The following is a 15879-nucleotide window of genomic DNA, read 5'->3' on the forward strand; positions in this document are numbered from 1 at the left end:
ATATAAAAGAAACAATACTTCTTGCTACCAACAACTCACAACCAGTTCCTGACAGTATTCTCTCCAACCCCCCCCCCTCCATCTCCCCGATCATCATGCTCTTGTAGAGGTGAAGAAGTCACACGACGCCTTGCGTGTAGTTTAACAAAATATTGATACAATCTTCCAATTTCTATGACGAACCAACGAACTACAACCATCTATGATCAACTACAAGTAACAAGTCTACAAGACATCTCTATAAACTTCTTCACGCATCTACAGGTAGATACATTCTTCATCCCACGACGAGTAAATCACAAGAAAAAAAGGACCGAGAATACATCGGGAAAGAAAAACAAAACAAGCAAACGTAGAGCGAGAGTTAACTCACAACCCACAACTACATCATCCCCCACCTAACCTCACCCTTCTCTCCAACCTACCCATCACCTCCACCACCACCACAACACTGAGGCAGGGGTGACGACGGCAGCAAATACCAGATCCTTTACTCACCTCTCACCTAACTCATCGTTACTCTACATTACTCATCGTTACTCATTTACTCACCACAGCTACCAGAGTGTGAGAAGTCGACGTTCCTAGCATTTTGCTGAGAAGTTAAGGACACCCCACAACACGTCAATCAACTTACCACCTGCACCATCAATAACACCATTCCCACCACAATAAAAATTAGTGAGTTACATAGTTACTTCATTTATACAATACGCGGTAACAGACAGTGGTAGATGACACCTTTTGCACAAACCTCTAAAACGTGCTGTATAGTTACAACTTAAATACATATACCTACTTCAATTAGCTGCATAATTCAATCACTGAATACTTGCACCAACAATAAATATTCTACACTGTATATATTCATTCATTTAATATAGCATTTATTTACTACCAACGAATGTTATCATTTATACATACATAAAATATGTGTTTCATACGTACAGCTATACATTATTACATCTACAAAGTAATAATGAAAATATACTATCATAATTACTCAGTGAGCGATTAAAAGAACTGTATTAAACATTTAAAAATTAATATACCAGAAAAAAAAAATGGCTAACACAAATGACGTTAGCAAGAATGAAGAACACCTTCCACACAAGCGTGAAGACAAAGATTTCCACACAGTGCTGAAACATATATTGCCCACGATAGGTACAAGTGAATAAGTCAGTGTATATGGTTAATACTGTATCTATCTATCTATCTATCTATCTATATATATATATATATATATATATATATATATATATATATATATATATATATATATATATATATATATATATATATATATATATTGTTACGGAACAACGAAAGATAATGTACACTTTAAGTGAGAATACTAAAAATCACTACTGTCCCGTAAAGTTCCAGGTTCAAAACAAAAGAGTTAGATAAAATTACAAGTTAAAGTTTAATGCACAAACTAACAACAAAACATTCAGGACTCATAAGGATAATGTAATGGCAAAAAACAGGTTAAGTATATGGTTAACTGCAATAGCCTCTATTAACACGAAATTAGCAAGAGTAAATTTATCTAAGTCAGCCCTGATAAAATGAAAATACACTGGGTAATGCTCAGTGAATGCAAGATAAATTATTACAGATACAAAATATTATTAATGATGACTGACATAAAGAGTCTTACATGAATTACAAAAACCTTACTAGGCCTAAGAATCAACCTTATGCTACACAGAACAAGAAAAAATGCAACAACACTTATACTCAAATTACACAGCTGCTAGATGGTTGGAGACTTCCTGAGCACTCACAATAATAACTGTACAGGGGAGGACAGAGATGTGAACAAAATGAGGAGTAGATCTAAGTGGCCATGATGCAGAGACTGAGCTCAATATATAGGGGCTGGCAGAGCTTGATACAACTTGTAAGAAGGACGCGCAAATGAAACCATGGGGACAAAGAGTTGACAATCCCGCTCTGAACAGCAGAAAGAACAACTTACTCTACTATAACGGTAGAAAGGGGGAGTGAGGTAGAACACGCTCGTGATCAAACAGGCAGCACACTGTACGTTAGAATTACACAAAGGATGATGAAATCATAGACTATGTAACACCTCCCCACAAAGAAAAAGAAATTTACAAAGGAAATTTCTTATTACTCTAAAACAATCTGTCTGAAGTCTAGATAAGCAATCTGCAATAACATTTTCTTTCCCCTTGACATGTTGTATGTCTAATGAATACTCCTGAAGAAGTAGACTCCATCTTGTCAATCTCTGATTTTTATCTTTAAACTTACTAAGGAATTTCAGTGGGTTATGATCGGTATAAATGACTATGGGGTCAAAACCAGAACACAAATAAAATGAAAAATGCTGTAAACCCACAATCAAGGCCAAAAGCTCTTTCTCAATAGTTGAGTAGTTCTTTTGAGGTGGAGTGAACTTCTTACTGTAGTAAGATACAGGGTGTTCAATACCCTGATCATCCTCTTGCAGCAAAACAGCCCCAGCTCCTGTATCACTTGCATCAACAGTCATCTTAACCCTTTCAGGCACAGTCGCGCGATTCGCGTGATGTCGGCTTGCACTCCGCCAGACACAGTCACGCGACTCGCGTCCTTAAGGCCCCTTCAAGGCCCAAAAATATTCGTCAGAAAAAAACTTATAGGCCGATTTGCGTGATTTTTTGGCGCGTCTTAGGGTAGCCAAGGCCTACTGGAGGTAAGTCATTGGCAACACTGCTTTGCCTTATCAGCCTCAGCCCGCTCCCTCCAACCTCAGTGTTTGTTGAGCAGTCAGCCAGTGATGTTTGACAGCTCGTGGTTCCCTTTAAATCGTCCATAATTCTCCTCCTCTTGCCCAAGGCAAAGACCCTATTGAATCAGTGAGATAATACATTGTATGTGAACATATAGTGATGTGATATTGTTGATGGAACATTCATATATGTATTGAAAAGCAATTCTGGCCGTTAGCAATCGTTGGGCCTTGGAGCCAGACACATGGTCAGTGTAGCGGGGTTGCACCACTCCACCCCCCGTAGGCCGTATGGCGTGAGTGGAAATACGTATATAAATGAAGCCAAGGCATAAATATATATTGTGTGAAACATACTGTGGATGGCTTGGTGAAATTATGGAGCCAGCAAGCGTTATGTGTGGCATGAAACAGTGTTGTGAAGGGGCAAACCTGAAGTTGGGAGGAGAATTACCGGTGTTTTTAGGGCTGGAATTATTGTGATTCTGATAGTGTAAATGCGTATGGAATTGTATGAAATATACGTCAAACAAGCTGCGAGTTTCCGTGAACGAGTGTGGTGTGTGCTAAAAATAGCGTTGCCTCATGCTCTCAGGGAGAAGCTGACTCACACACACACACTACATAACTCCTTATCTTCAAATCCGTGGTCTAACTGGATCAACACCCCTGGAGGAAGTGAGTTCTGCAAATTTTGTTGATATATGTAATAATCTATTACCATTACCTCTCACACTTTCAGACAAATATCCATTTTCTCCTACAGATTACACATATGAAAGAAAGTAAATCTCCACAGCAGTAACTATAGAAGAGTTATGTTTATGTGTAGTAGGTTATAACAATAGAAAAACATCCATGGAAGATGTAATAGTCTACAGATAGGGGAAAAAGAAAGTTAGTAGCATACAGTAGTCTTCAGGCCGGTGTGCGAGGAAGAAACAGTGTGTGTAAAAGTTGGTAGCGATCGGAAGAGTAACCTCACTTTGTCGGCCAATTACTCGAAAACTATTAGACTTATCGATTTCCTGTTACAACCATCATCAATACCACTAAATTCTACGTAAGATCAATACCAGAATGTAAGCCTTTGGTAGCGTTTTGGGGGGTAAAAGGCGAGAGAAATGTTTTTGTTCCTAGCGGTCGTTTGTGACATGACAAGCGCTCGGAGTAATAACATCATTTTGTCGGCCAATTACTCGAAAACTATTAGACTTATCGATTTCCTGTTACAACCATCATCAATACCACTAAATTCTACGTAAGATCAATACCAGAATGTAAGCCTTTGGTAGCGTTTTGGGGGGTAAAAGGCGAGAGAAATGTTTTTGTTCCTAGCGGTTGTTGTGTGACATGACAAGCGCTCGGAGTAATAACATCATTTTGTCGGCCAGTTACTCGAAAACTATTAGACTTATCGATTTTCTGTTACAACCATCATCAATATCACTAAATTCAATGTATGATCAATACCAAAATGTAAGCCTTTTGTAGCGTTTTGGGGGATAAAAGGCGAGGGAAATGTTTTTTTTTTCCCTCGCGTTTATCAGTGACATTCGCTCGGAGTAATAACCTCACTTTGTCGGCCAATTACTCGAAAACTATTAGACTTATCGATTTTCTGTTACAACCATCATCAATACCACTAAATTCTACGTAAGATCAATACCAGAATGTAAGCCTTTGGTAGCGTTTTGGGGGGTAAAAGGCGAGGGAAATGTTTTTCCTCGCATTTGTTATCAGTGACAAGCGCTCGGAGTAATAACCTCACTTTGTCGGCCAATTACTCGAAAACTGTTTGACTTATCGATTTTCTGTAACAACCATGATCTATACCACTAAATTCTACGTATGATCAATACCAAAATGTAAGCATTATGTTACGTTTTGTGCGATAAAAGACGGTGGAAATGAGTGTCTCTTCCCGGCTGTTACCATTGAGAAAGGCTCGTAGTAATACTCTCATTTTCTCTGCCAATTACTCGGAAACTATTGGACGTATCGATTTCACGTTTGAACCATGATGAAGAGCAGGAAATTCTATATATGTACAATACATAAAAATGTAATATTTCTCATAAGAATTCGTGGTTACGTAGACGGGAACATTGCGTACGCCATGCGCGCATCACGAAAGTCAATCACGCACGGAGTGCCTTGTACTTTTTTCGATTTACTCGAGAACTATGAGGCGTATGGGGTTTTCCCGTCACAGTGGGAAAGCTGGATAATGGGGGCATATTACTATGTAATAAAAACGTTAGGTCCCTGGGAAAACTTAGCTCTCAGAGGTCAGTGAAAATTTTTCGAAAATGGCTCTCAGTTTTTGACCATTTTCTCGAAAAGTATACATCGTATCTAAACCAGATTGGTTTCGTTAGAAAGCTGATGAAATTCTCTATGAAAAAATATTAGATCATTTTCCTGTAGGATGGAAAACATTCAAACGGTGATGTTGGGAAGTCAAAAATGTTTACTCGACATGCCTTCCAGGGCTCATAACTTTCTGTGCTGTTGTTTTCCTGTGTTTTGGTCATGTTTATCAGATAGAACAAACATCCATGCATACCTGGACATAGGTTTCATGGGAATACATTGATTTTGGGGGGGCGAAAATAAGGCAAGAATGTGTTTCATTCGCTCAAATTTGCTCAAATTTGCCGCGCGCGCGCTCACCGGCCGGGCGGCTTCGTAGTCGAAATTCCGGGATCAGAAAACTTATTGAAACTTATCGTGCGCGAAAGGGTTAAAAGGCTTAGCAAAATTTGGAGTAGCGAGCACTGGCTGACTTAATAGGATAGCTTTAAGTTTGTTGAAAGAGGATTCACAGTTATCGGTCCAGACAAATTTAACTCCCTTTTTCAGTAGGTCTGTAAGTGGTGATACAAGAATTGAAAAGTTAAGAACAAATCTCTGGTAATAACCTACCATTCCCAAAAATCTTTGTAGCTCTTTCCTACTTTTAGGTCTGGGAAGATCACTTATAACCTGAACCTTAGCTGCTGGTGGTGCAATATGTCCATCACCAATTACGTACCCAAGGTACTGAACTTTAGCTTGACCAAACTCACACTTTGATAAATTAGCTACAAGATTAGCCTGAACTAAACGGTCAAGAAATTTACTGACATGGCATAGGTGATCTTTCCAGTTGTCACTGAAGATTAATACATCATTAATATAAACAACACACCCTGCCAAACCCTCTGTTACAACATTCATGAGCTTCTGAAATGTGGCTGGTGCATTCTTCATACCATATGGCATTACAGAACATGCAAAAGTCTTTCCTAGTGTTACAAAACATGAGATCTCCCTAGCACGTTCAGTCATAGGTACTTGCCAGTAACCCTTTAACAAATCAAACTTACTTATGTACCTAGCCTTTCCGATCTTGTCTATGCAATCTTCCACGCGAGGGAGAGGGTAAGTGTCTGTTTTGGTTATCTGATTAACACGTCTGTAGTCGATGCAAAGCCGCTGTGACCCACCTGGCTTAGGGACTAGAGTGACAGGAGAACTCCACTCGCTCTGACAGGGCTCAATCATCTTGTGGTCCAACAGGTAACCAAGCTCCTTCTGGACGAGAGGAACTTTCACTGGGTTCACACGGTAAGGAGGCAATTTAATTGGCCTTGCGTCTCCAACATCGACATCATGCATCAACACAGTGGTTCTTCCTGGAGTGGCACGAAACACTTGCGGGTACTGCTGCAGTAATGCCGAAAACTCCTGCCTTTTCTCGGGAGGTAGATAAGAAAGCTTAATCTGGAGATCATTCATGATATCAGGATTCTTCCCCAAACTATCACTCAGGCTCATACTGCATGGGAGAGCTTCACTTGCAGACTCGGGTGGAACAGCTACAGTGCAGACTGGATTATTTTCGTCCCGCCTGTGATATAACTTTAGCATGTTGATGTGACATAGTTGCTTGTTCTTTCTACGATCTGGTGTGGCGATGACATAGTTGACATCACTGAGTTTCTTCTCCACGAAATAAGGACCACTAAACTTGGTTTGAAGAGGTTGCCCATGAACTTGTAGCAGAATCAAAACCTGATCTCCTGGCTGAAAGTGGCGTAACCTGGACTTCTTATCATACCAAGTCTTCATCTTCTCCTGAGCAGCTCCTAAATTCTCTCTCGCCAGCTGTAAAGCAGTGGACAGCCGTTCTTTGAACTTCATCACATACTCCAGCAGGTTGACGTCATCTTCCTCCGACAGCCAGCATTCCTTGAGTAACTTAAGGGGTCCTCTTACTTCATGGCCAAACAGTAGTTCAAAAGGTGAGAAGCCCAGTGATTCATTTGGAGATTCTCTTGCAGCAAATACAACGAATGGAAGACCTTTATCCTAGTCTTTCTGATGTTCCAAACAGTATTTCTTGAGCGTCGATTTGAGTGTTTGATGATATCTCTCCAACGCTCCTCGAGTCTGGGGATGGTAAGCTGAAGACGTGATCTGGGTGATGCCCAACTCTTTCAGAGACTGCTTGAAAACATTTGACATGAAATTACTTCCCCGGTCTGACTGTACCTCCTTGGGCAGACCAAACTTTGTGAAGAACCCTAGCATTTCCTTAACCACGTTCTTTGCTGAGATATTTCTAAGTGGAATGGTTTCAGGATAACGAGTAGCCATATCAATCAGGGTCAACACATAAGAAAATCCTGAAGAAGTCATAGGAAGAGGGCCCACAATATCCACCAACACACGTGTGAATGGCGCCTCAAAAGGAGGAATGGGAACTAGAGGTGCAACCTTTTCGGTCTGATTACACTTCCCCACAACTTGACAGGTGTGACAAGACTTACAATACCAGGAAACATCCCTGAAGATACCTGGCCAGTAGAAGTGTTTCAAAATGAGTGCCACAGTCTTCCTCACTCCAAGGTGTCCTGCCAAACTGGAATCATGAGCCACTCTAATGATATCCTGCCTACAAACACGAGGGATGACAACTTGATGTACAACCTCCCATTCACAGTCGGCTGATGCTGTTGGGGGTCTCCACTTCCTCATAAGTACTCCTGACTTTATATAATAACAAGTAGAAGCACCAGCTGACTCTTCCTCACTGCAAGCAGAGTTAGCTAGACCTTTCAACTCAGGGTCAGCAACCTGCAACTCAACCAACTCTTGACGAGACAAATTATCAACACTACGGGGTACTGCCTCATCTGGTGAGTGGTCCAAATTAGCAAGAAAAGTGTCAGCTAGGATAACATCATCATCATCATTATCCTCTAAATCACCAGTAACTTTAGACTTAGCCCTAGTGAGAGCGCATGCAGGGAACACATCAGGGACATCACAATCCTGGGCCGCAGCCACTGGCTCACTAGACAACTGAGGAGCTGGACACACTTGACTTCCACCAATATCATTTCCAAGTAAGGAAGTTACACCTGACATTGCGAGTGTCTCAACCAACCCAACCATAACGAAACCATTAGCAAAACCAGACTCTAAATTCACTCTGCACAGAGGGACAGAGAAGTAATTATTCCCTACACCTTGTAAGATTACAGTTTCATCAGAGGAATTAACATTAGAGCCTAGAACACTGGTCAGCATAAGGGATTGGCAAGCACCTGTGTCACAATATATTTTAACTGATTTCCTGTCATTACTGTCCAGAGGACTGACAAAACCATCAGAAAGGAAATTAGCACATGAACTCTTGAGAGTGTCACCCACGTTACTGCTCAAAAGAGGAGCTCCATCATGAGAATTTAAGTTACCCCTCAAAGCAGGTTCAGTTAACTCAGTTAAAGAATTATGGGAACTCTCAAGGGTGGACACTAGACCAATTGACTGAATATTTAAAGACTCCTTTTTGTTCACATCGCGCTGTCTCCTGAAACATTTCTCCGTAGTATGACCAAGCTTACTACAATAAGTACATTTACTTTTCTGAAATCTAGAGGTGGAGCTGGTATTTACTTCCTGAGAAACATCATCTTTATTCTCTTTCCTGTTACCTGTACTCTGAGTAGAGGCAACGTACTTACTCTCAGCTTTCTCTTTTTCTTTAGAATATCTCTTGTGAGTGAGAACATATTCATCAGCTAAAACTGCAGCATCAGACAAATTATCTATTCTTTTCTCATCAAGATATAGGCTTACATCTTTATAAATACACCTCTTGAAGTCCTCCAGCAAAATCATCTGCTTAAATTTACCAAAATCAGAATCCACATTCTTAGAATTTAACCACTGCTCTAACAGATCTTCTTTGATTTTTGCATACTCAACATGGGATTGCATATCTTGCTTGTAAGTTGTCCTAAATTTTACTCTATAGGCTTCAGGAACAAGCTCATAGGCCTTAAGAATCAAGCTCTTAACTACATCATAATTATCAGATTGATCCTGAGGCAAAGATGCATAAGTTACTTGAGCTTTACCGGTGAGAATAGTTTGAAGGAGTACTGGCCAATACTGTTTGGGCCAATTAAAACCTGTAGCTACCCTCTCAAACAACTGAAAATACTTTGTTAAATCAGATTCATTAAAAGGAGGGACAAGTTTAACATTTTTAGCCACATCAAAATCATCAGAGCTAGATGATCCAGTTCCACCTTGTTTCATGCGATACTCATGGTCTGCCTGAATCCTAGCAATTTCAACTTGTGCCTCAGCCTCCTTAGAACGGGCCTGAAATTCAGCCTCCTTAGCACGAGACTCCGCCTCCTTAGAATGAGCCTCCTGCAGGGCTAGCTGTAACTTAGCTAATTCAATCTGCGTTTGCTCATTTGGAGGAGTTACATTAAACAAGCTTTCATTAATCATGTCAACAATTTGATCTCTACAATGATGAGAGCGAACAGCAATTCCCAATTGTTGAGCAACAAGCTTAAGTTCATTCTTTGTTCTGTTCTCTACATCACACACTGTTTGCACACTTGACAAAAAATCTTCGGCTTCACCAAGTGTAGTAATAGTAGACATCATGAATAAATCACAGTCACAAAATATCAAGCAATATCCTTATGATAATATCCTGAATATCCTGATGAGAGGTCGCCAAATTTATGTTACGGAACAGCGAAAGATAATGTACACTTTAAGTGAGAATACTAAAAATCACTACTGTCCCGTAAAGTTCCAGGTTCAAAACAAAAGAGTTAGATAAAATTACAAGTTAAAGTTTAATGCACAAACTAACAACAAAACATTCAGGACTCATAAGGATAATGTAATGGCAAAAAACAGGTTAAATATATGGTTAACTGCAATAGCCTCTATTAACACGAAAATAGCAAGAGTAAATTTATCTAAGTCAGCCCTGATAAAATGAAAATACACTGGGTAATGCTCAGTGAATGCAAGATAAATTATTACAGATACAAAATATTATTAATGATGACTGACATAAAGAATCTTACATGAATTACAAAAACCTAACTAGGCCTAAGAATCAACCTTATGCTACACAGTACAAGAAAAAATGCAACAACACTTATACTCAAATTACATAGCTGGTAGATGGTTGGAGACTTCTTGAGCACTCACAATAATAACTGTACAGGGGAGGACAGAGATGTGAACAAAATGAGGAGTAGATCTAAGTGGCCATGATGCAGACTCTGAGCTCATTATATAGGGGCTGGCAGAGCTTGATACAACGTGTAAGAAGGACGCGCAAATGAAGCCATGGGGACAAAGAGTTGACAATCCCGCTCTGAACAGCAGAAAGAACGACTTACTCTACTATAACGGTGGAAAGGGGGAGTGAGGTAGAACACGCTCGTGATCAAACAGGTAGCACACTGTACATTAGAATTACACAAAGGATGATGAAATCATAGGCTATGTAACTATATATATATATATATATATATATATATATATATATATATATATATATATATATATATATATATATATATATATATATATATATATATATATATATATATATATAATAACAAAATATGGGGCTATATAATATCATTTTCATTAATATCTTTGCAATATAAACTAAGCCTTAAAAAAAGGGTCCCAAGGGAATTTACCAGCAATTATGCAACCTTGGACAACACCGAAAAAGCGTAGACAAACGAAAAGAAACATCTATCTATCTTTTGCCAGACGCCTCAATCCCATTTCGGGTGGCCACAAACAAATTGCCTCCAAGTCGTCCGTCCTCCGCCATTTCACTGCCCTGCTCCCAACTCACACTCCCCTCTCTCATATACCTCTCCACCCCATCCCTCCATCTCATCCCCGGCCTCCCCATCCCTCTTCCCGCCTCCACCTCACTCACATACACTCTCTTCGTCAGTCTTTCACCCTCCATCCTCTCCACATGGCCAAACCACCTCAATGTGTTCCTCATAACGCTTCCTATCACATCCACATCCACACCACAATGCTCCTTTATATCCTCATTCGTCAGCCTGTCTCTCCATGTGACTCCACAGGCTCCTCTTAAATAACTCATTTCCACTGCTCTCACTCTTGACTTGTGTCCTTCCAGCAACGTCCAAGCTTCACTTCCATACGTTAGAGTTGGTATCACAACTGTCATGTAGTAACATTTTCACTTCCATGCTCACTTCCCTGTTTGTTATCACTGCTTTCAAAGAACCAGCAACCTTTCTTCCCTGCTGTACCCTTTCAAGCACTCCACCCTCCAAACCTCCGTCCTTACTCATCACACTACCCAAGTACTTAAACATACTCACATTTTCCAATTCCTCACCATCCAACCTCGCTGTACATTCACTGACTTCACCTCTCTCAAAGACCATCGCTTTACTCTTCACCTTTAGATTCCGTTTCTTACACACTCTTCCAAACTCATCCACCAAGCCTTGCAGCTCCCCTTAGTCTTCACTCAACAACACAATATCATCTGCAAACAACAGTACAGTGAGTTTCCAAACACTATCCTCTCTCACCAGGGCCACTCCAACATCCACTACCCTACCTTGTACCTCTTTTATTACCCCATCCATGTACAGACTGAACAACCATGGAGACATGACACATCCCTGTTTCAACCCAACTTTCAAAGAGAAAAATTCACTTAGTTCACCATCCACATGCACTGCAGCTTTCGCACCATCATACATACTCTTCACAGCATTCAACAACTTCCCATCTACTCCATATATTCTTAATACCTTCCACAATCCTTGTGTATCCACCCTGTCATATGCTTTATCCAAATCCATGAAAGCTGCATACAACTTCTTTCCCTTCTCCAGAAACTTTTCCACTACAGATTAAAGGAATTGTTGAACATAGAGGATGGAAGTAATGCGAGTATAAGTGGCTGGGGAATGGCTGGGAGAAGGAGGGAGGTGAGAGGACAGGAAGAAATCAGTAGGACAGAAGTTGTGGAAGCAATGAAGATAGTTAAATCGGGGAAAGCCCCAGGAATTGATGGAGTGTTTGGTGAAATGCTGAAGCATGGGGGAGAGATTGTAGTAGAATGGAAGTGGAAGATGTGCAGATTGGCCTGGGAGGAAGGTAGAGTCCTGGAGGATTGGAAGTCAGGTATAATTATTCCCTTGTACAAAGGAAAAAGGGAAAAAGAAGTGTGTGGTAATCATAGGGGCATTTGTCTTCTTAGTATAATAGGAAAAGTGTATGGTAGGATACTTATTGACAGAGTTAGAGAAAGAACAAAGAAATTAGTTGGAGAAGAACAGGGAGGCTTTAGGAAGGGAAGAGGTTGTGTAGATCAGATATTCATTCTTAGATCTTTAGTGGAAAAGTTTCTAGAAAAGGGAAAGAAGCTGTATGCGGCTTTCATGGATTTGGAGAAAGCATATGACACGGTGGATAGACAAGGATTGTGGAAAGTGTTAAGAATATATGGAGTAGATGGGAAGTTGTTGAATGTTGTGAAGAGTATGTACGATGGTGCGAAGGCTGCAGTGCGTGTGAATGGTGAGCTAAGTGAATTTTTCTCTTTGAAAGTTGGGTTGAAACAGGGATTTGTCATGTCTCCATGGTTGTTCAATCTGTACATGGATGGGGTAATAAAAGAGGTACAAGGTAGGGTAGTGGATGTTGGAGTAGCCCTGGTGAGAGAGGATAGTGTTTGGAAACTCTCTGTACTGTTATTTGCAGATGATACTGTGTTGTTGAGTGAAGACAAAGGGGAGCTGCAAGGCTTGGTGGATGAGTTTGGGAGTAAGTGTAAGAATCGGAATCTAAAGGTGAATGTAGGGAAGAGTAAAGTGATGGTCTTTGAGAAAGGTGAAGTCAGTGAATGTACAACGAGGCTGGATGGTGAGGAATTGGAAAATGTGAGTACGTTTAAGTACTTGGGTAGTGTGATGAGTAAGGATGGAGGTTTGGAGGGTGAAGTGCTTGAAAGGGTACAGCAGGGAAGAAAGGTTGCTGGTTCTTTGAAAGCAGTGATAAGAAACAGGGAAGTGAGCATGGAAGTGAAAAAGTTACTACATGACAGTATTGTGATACCAACTCTAACGTACGGAAGTGAAGCTTGGACGTTGTTGGAAGGACACAAATCTAGAGTGAGAGCAGTGGAAATTAGTTATTTAAGAGAAGCCTGTGGAGTCACATGGAGAGACAGACTGACGAATGAGGATATAAAGGAGCGTTGTGGTGTGGATGTGGATGTGATAGGAAGCGTTATGAGGAACACACTGAGGTGGTTTGGCCATGTGGAGAGGATGGAGGGTGAAAGACTGACGAAGAGAGTGTATGTGAGTGAGGTGGAGGGGGGAAGAGGGAGGGGGAGGCCGAGGATGAGATGGAGGGATGGGGTGGAGAGGTATATGAGAGAGGGGTGTGTGAGTTGGGAGCAGGGCAGTGAAATGGCGGGGGACAGGGCAACTTGGAGGTGATTTGTTTGTGGCCACCCCAAACGGGATTGAGACGTCTGGCAATAGATAGATAGATAGATCTAAGAATGAATATCTGATCTACACAACCTCTTCCCTTCCTAAAGCCTCCCTGTTCTTCTCCAACTAATTTCTCTGTTCTTTCTCTAACTCGAAGAGAAACAAACTATAGAATATCAATACATACACACACACAAAAAAAAAAGGGAAAAGAAAAAAAATACAGTAAGGTCACATAAAAAACAAATGAAAATATGTGTTAGTGTTGCTACAAATGCCAAAATACCACATAAACTCTTTCTATAAGTGAAAAAAAAAAATAGCAAATTATTGTTCTCCACGAACCAGTGGCAAGGCACATCATCACTATCATCGACTGCAGCATGAGCGGATTAGCGATGTCAGGACTGCAGTTTTTATTTATTTATTTTTTTTATGTGAGGATGAAGGAACCAAAGGCAACGGGCCCGCAAAACTATTCCTTCCAAGAGAAAAACAAAATACAAAAGAGAGCCAAATTCAAGTTACTACAATATTACTGCAGTTACTACATTTATGTAACGACAAACGATTGCATTATGTTACACTTGCTTCAATTATGCAACTTCAAACGATATGTAACAATTTCTATACAATTATGAACAATACAATTATGTACAATACAATTATTTTATGTAACAATACAATTATGTAACAATTCATACAATGATACACTTATGTATTAGTACAGTGTTACTACAATATTACTGCAGTTCTACTAGAATTGTTACACTTGCTACAGTTATGTAACTACAAAAGATATGTAACAATTACAATACAGTTATGTACAATACAATTATGTAACAATACAGTTATGTAACAATTCATACAAGGTTACAATTAAGTATTACTACAATGTTGCTACAATATTACTGCAGTGTTGCTAGAATTATGTTACACTTGCTACAATTATGTAAATACAAACGATATGTAACAATTACAATACAATTATTATGTAACAATACAATTATGTAACAATTCATACAATGTTACAATTATGTATTACTACAATATTAGTACAATATTACTGCAGTGTTACTAGAATTATGTTACACTTGCTACAGTTATGTCACTACAAACGATATATAACAATTACAATACAATTATGTACAGTACAATTATTGTGTAACAATTCATACAACCAGAATTATCACACGTTAGGTGAAATATTAGACATTACTAAAGGGATAACTCCATATGTAATGTAATGACCTAGCAGTATTACCATTGCACAATTATATGCGTATGTCTGTTATGCATACACATTTTACAATATGTTATACAATATTCTATAATCAATTTAACTATAGTGCATTTGTTCAGTTATGCATACAACTTGTTTAAAATTAATATTACTGGATCACTGCAATATTAACATGAATATTATACAGTATCTATACAATATTATAATCAATATTATGTATTAATAGATTAGCATATGTCAATGATGATTACTGTCAGAGGACCGCCAGCTGGCATGACCGAGAGATGTCAGGACACCATATTATAATAATACAACTCATAGATAGATAGATAAATAGATAGATAGATAGATAGAAGCACCAAGCCAGGGGGTGAGGTAGGAAGTGTCTCAATGAGAATCGACCAAAGAGAAACGGGCTTACAACCCTTAAGTGAAGGAACGCTTGACGTGAACCGGAAGCAGCACAAACACAAAGACATACAGTGTTCTAGAAGCTTCAACAACACTATAGCCCAAGTGACATGACCCCTGCTAATCAAGAATGTAGGAATCAGAGGTCAGAGAGGGGCTAGCCATAGAACCGACAGGTATTGGAGAAAAGGAGGTTAGTAACAGGGGCGAGAGTGTGGCAGAGAGAGAGAGAGAGAGTGAGACAGTGTGGAGGTAACAGAGAGACTCTATACTTGTGTGTGAGAGCCTTAGTTAATGTTTCCAAGAATAATAAAAATAGTCCCATACTAATCTTTACCTCTCCTGTCATTGCATGACAAATGGGAACCAAGATTATCTACTTACAAAACTACTCACGTACACCAGCCGCTCGTCCACGAGTCTAATATATGTATAAATGATCTGCAAAACACACTACAAGAAGCTACGAAGTTTCTACAACACACACACACACACACACACATATACTGTATATATATATATATATATATATATATATATATATATATATATATATATATATATATATTGTGTGTGTGTGTGTGTGTGTATTGATTGATTGATTTATTAAAGGAAAAAGGAACCAAAGGTCAGGACCTGGCAAACTG

General features: G+C 39.6%; 1 protein-coding gene across 1 annotated transcript in view; it reads right to left on the reverse strand.

Annotated features, from left to right (window-relative positions):
* LOC145402667 (uncharacterized) overlaps positions 1-15879 on the reverse strand; it is a 98079-nt gene that overhangs the window by 29357 nt on the left and 52843 nt on the right. The window lies entirely within an intron of this gene.

This window comes from Coenobita brevimanus, chromosome 58 (assembly GCF_032717465.1).
Source record: "Coenobita brevimanus isolate Jiangsu-jjx chromosome 58, ASM3271746v2, whole genome shotgun sequence".
NCBI lineage: Eukaryota > Metazoa > Arthropoda > Malacostraca > Decapoda > Coenobitidae > Coenobita > Coenobita brevimanus.